We start from the raw sequence: 4,858 nt of genomic DNA, 5'->3' as shown, positions 1-4,858 counted from the left end.
ACTTTAACCCAAAATGATCTGAAAGTATTAAAGAATCCTGTGGCACCTTATAGACTAACAGACGTTTTGCAGCATGAGCTTTCGTGGGTGAATACCCACTTACGTCTGTTAGTCTATAAGGTGCCACAGGATTCTTTGCTGCTTTTACAGAACCAGACTAACACGGCTACCCCTCTGATACTCAAAGTATTAAAGTGCTTGAATGAAAAGTCCACCAGCTATTCCAGTTTATAGCTACTCAGGATCTGGCTCCATAACTTTACCTTTAAAGAGATTTCAGGTAGGAGCCCACGTAGAGAGATGGTTGGGTGGGCCTGGCTGCATTTTGCATTGGCTGAGTTGGCCAGTGGACTGGTCATGCAATTTTGTTATGGATGTTGTTTCATTAATGATCTGGAGGATGGCGTGGACTGCACTCTCAGCAAGTTTGCAGATGACAATAAACTGGGAGGAGTGGTAGATACGCTGGAGGGTAGGGATAGGATACAGAGGGACCTAGACAAATTAGAGGATTGGGCCAAAAGAAACCTGATGAGGTTCAACAAGGACAAGTGCAGAGTCCTGCACTTAGCACGAAGAATCCCATTCACTGTTACAGACTAGGGACCGAATGGCTAGGAAGCAGTTCTGCAGAAAAGGACCTAGGGGTTACAGTGGACGAGAAGCTGGATATGAGTCAGCAGTGTGCCCTTGTTGCCAAGAAGGCTAATGGCATTTTGGACTATATAAGTAGGGGCATTGCCAGCAGATGGAGGGATGTGATCATTCCCCTCTATTCGACATTGGTGAGGCCTCATCTGGAGACTGTCCAGTTTGGGGCCCCACACTACAAGAAGAATGTGGAAAAATTGGAAAGAGTCCAGCGGAGGGCAACCAAAATGATTAGGGGGCTGGAGCACATGACTTATGAGGAGAGGCTGAGGGAACTGGGATTGTTTAGTCTGCAGAAGAGAAGAATGAGGGGGGATTTGATAGCTGCTTCCAACTACCTGAAGGGAGGTTCCAAAGAGGATGGAGCTCGGCTGTTCTCAGTGGTGGCAGATGACAGAACAAGGAGCAATGGTCTCAAGTTGCAGTGGGGGAGGTTTAGGTTGGATATTAGGAAACACTATTTCACTAGAAGGATGGTGAAGCACTGGACTGGGTTCCTAGGGAGGTGGTGGAATCTCCATCCTTAGAGGTTTTTAAGGTCAGGCTTGACAAAGCCCTGGCTGGGATGATTTAGTTGGGTTTGGTCCTGCTTTGAGCAGGGGGTTGGACTAGATACCTCCTGAGGTCCCTTCCAACCCTGATATTCTAGGATTCTACTAATCAATTAAAGGCAGGTAAAGCTGTCACAAACATCTTGGGAATTTAGACCCTGCTTTCAATTTCCTGATTTCAGTGTATTCAAAATCTCATACTGAATAGTTCAGAAAAAGAGGACGTGCTTTTTCCTCTCTTAGTTCATGTACATTTATAATTCGGTGTGAACTTTACTAATCTCTTTGTCTTGAAGATCTCCTGCATTAGGGAGTGCAGAAGGTTCAAATACACTGAGTGTTACCTTGCCTTGCTTCTCACTCTGCTAGCTGGAAAGATGATTAAATCTGATATTAACAAACAGCCTTACCCAGAGCGCACTGAAATCAATGGAAAAACTCCCCTTGGCGTCAATCTGTTTTGGATCAGACCCCCCTACAGTGAGTGGGAACACTACGTTCCTAGGAGATAGATGAAAATTCCCCTCCTCCCACAAAAACAAACAAATCTCTTTTGCATTGAACTTTTCCATGGAAATGTCAGTGTTTTTACAACAAATAAAATAAAATAAAATCACAATAATCAATACAAATATTGTTATTCAGGAGTCCTAGCAATGTAGGGTGGAAGGGACCTCATGGAGTCAAGTCAAGCTCCCCATGCTGGGGCAAGACCAAGTAACACTAAGGAAAGATCCCGATGGGTGTTTCTCTGACCTGTTTTCAAACACCTTCAGCACTGAGCGGTCCACATGCTGATCTGTCCAGCTGAAGCGCCTCAGGCTTCCATTCTCCTTTATAGGCCAGTCTTGTTGGTTCGACTACATCTCCCAGTTGCTCCATTTCAAAACCAAAATACTTCAGATTTCAGCCAAAATAGACCAGCCCCAAAATAGTTTGGATTTGGGGTTTTATTCATAAAAGCTCAACACTTTCCAAGGGGACAGGTGGGAATTTTGACCAGCTCGACATAAAAAGCTTCTCTTAACAGGGAGGGTAATTAACTCTTGGGATGATTTACCAAGGGTCGTGGTGGATACTCAGTTTACGGACGATTTTAAATTCAAGATTGGATGATTGTTTAAAAGACATGCTCTACTTTACAATGAAAACTATTGGAAAAAAATTAGGACCTGTGTTATACCAGCAATTGGACTAGACTGGGGGGGTTGAATTTATCGTCTGCGAACACCGTGGGATCCACAGACTGTATCTAAGGGCTCCTCCAGAGGTGGTTGTTGCCATAGCACAAGGTTTGTCAACCTGTGGGCCATGGATTCCTAGGGCTCCACAGATTGTGTCTACAATTTCCACCTCCATTCAAAATTTTGGATTCATCCACAAATGAGAAAAAAATCCACGGGTCTAGATAATCAAAATGGGCTTTGGAATCTCTGACGAAATTGAATTTCCGTTGTTTCGGCATCTCTTAAGAGAGAACACGAGTCTCCACTGTACATCAGATTGATTGTTGTGGTACCCATTGCTTCTATCCCCTCCTCTGCCTCTTCTTTGGCACAGAGCACAGTGACAGGAGAAATGGCTCCCGGAAACTGCACCAGAGTGACTGGCTTCATTTTCTGGGGAATCACTGACAGTCTAAAGCTGCAAAACATCCTCTTTGTGTTCTTCTTTGCCATTTATTTCTGCAGGCTGGTGGGGAATGTCGGGATGATTGTGCTGATTAGCGTTGACTCCCAACTCCACAGCTCCATGTACTTTTTCCTCAGCAACTTGTCCCTCTTAGATGTTGTCTCCTCCTCTGTGATTGCCCCCAAGGCGATGCTCAGTTCCCTAGTGACAAGTAAAGACATTTCTTTCCCTGGGTGTGTGGTTCAGTTTTCCTCTTCTCCTTCTGTGCCAACAATGAGCTTTGCCTCCTGGCTGTGACGGCCTACGATCGCTTTGTGGCCATCTGCCACCCATTGCTTTATTATGTCATCCTGTCCAAGAAAGTCTGCTTCCAGGTGGTGGCTGGCTCTTCCCTAAGCACCTGTGTCAATGTATTCAGTCTGTCCTTTGGCCACTCCAATGTCCTCGATCATTTCTTCTGCAATATTCGCCCACTCCAAGAAATCTCCTGCTCTGACTTTCGTATCAATAAGCGAGTGCATTTCATCTTTGCAGCCATAGAAACAATAGGCACCATTTTCACCATCCTCATCTCCTACACTTACATCATCTTTGCTATCCTGAGGATCCGCTCCACGGCAGGAAGGCACAAAGCCTTCTCCACCTGCACCTCCCACCTGACTGTCGTTTCCTTCTTATATGGGACCCTGATCTTTACATATTTACGACCCTCCTCTGGCAGCTCAGTGGAGTGGGAGAAAATGGTGGCCGTGTCCGATACCCTTGTGATCCCCCTGCTGAACCCCCTGATCTACAGCCTGAGGAACAAGGAGGTGAAGGACACCCTGAGGAGGACAATACACCAGAAAATTATTCCTCGCTGTATGTAAATATGGGGACTGGTTTTTCTGATCAGTCCTGGAGTGCAGATATGAGCTAGTTCTCACTCATTAAGTCATTATGCAGAAATTTCTGCATATCATCATATGATTTACAGGAGAAAACAATATGGAAATGGAACTTCAGCCTCATAATGAAGGAAGGCACCATGTCCCTTGAAAAACAGTGTCCAGTAACTGTGTTACAGCTTCTCCTTTATGCACTGATATGTGATTTCTGCAATATAGACACCTCCCCCTGCTTGTTCCACTACCTTCTGAACTACGTTGCTTAATTTAGCAGATGATATAAAGAGGAGATGCTCAGACTGTAATTATTTCCGTTTGCCACCACTATTATCTCAGTTCCCACAGCCCCCACCTGAAATCCCTGTACAATTAAATAAAGAGAGGTGCACATGGAGAGGTGTTTTTATAGCTAGATAGTCAGACAGGTGGTTCTGTTTAAGGACAGACAGGTAGACACTAGACAGACGGATGTTTTTCTCTGGGGCTAGATAGACAGAGACATGGTTATGTCTGGGGTTAGATAGACAGAAACACGTCATTAGACACACGCAGGAGAAAGGAAGGATGCCAGAGGTTATTGCACTCGCCTAAGACTTGAGGGGTCTGAGTTTAAATTCTGCCCCCGCTGCAGACTTCCTTTGTGATCTTGAGCAAATCACTTTGGGCACGATTTTTTAAAGGGATTTCAGTTCCTAATTCCTGTTGAAATCCATGGGATTTATGTAGCCTAAATACCTTTAAAACCCCTTTCCCTCTGTTTGCCACTTGTAATATGGAGGTAAGAGAAGGAGTGTTGTAAGCAGGCTTGCCATCTCCTTATGAACTTGCTGCCGCAATGTACCAGTTCTGTGGGATGCTTTGCTGGGTGCAGGTTGTGATCCCACAGTGTTCATTTTAGGCAACTTTTCTGAGTCAGGCCTGGCCTGCTTGATCATACCTGCCAGTCACTTTGCAGACCAGCCATGACCTCTGTCTTTTCACTTAGGGTGACCCCTTCACACACCTCAATGCTCTCGAGTGGGATATCCCTATTGCATTCAGGCCTCAGATCAGGAACAGGGGCTGTCTTACAATCCTCTGCACAGAATAGCATCTTGACAATGGCTTCACTGTTGTGATGCACTTTTAAGCTGTTTA

At 45.2% G+C, this 4,858-nt stretch overlaps 1 pseudogene; it reads left to right on the top strand.

The window, feature by feature from the left end:
• Nucleotides 1-2,780: 2,780 nt before the first annotated feature.
• Nucleotides 2,781-3,703, top strand: LOC120392879 (annotated as a pseudogene).
• Nucleotides 3,704-4,858: the final 1,155 nt, after the last annotated feature.

This window comes from Mauremys reevesii, unplaced genomic scaffold (genome assembly GCF_016161935.1).
Source record: "Mauremys reevesii isolate NIE-2019 unplaced genomic scaffold, ASM1616193v1 Contig120, whole genome shotgun sequence".
Lineage (NCBI taxonomy): Eukaryota > Metazoa > Chordata > Testudines > Geoemydidae > Mauremys > Mauremys reevesii.
Note: the sequence above shows the minus strand (reverse complement) of the source record. Positions and strands in the feature narration are given on the sequence as shown.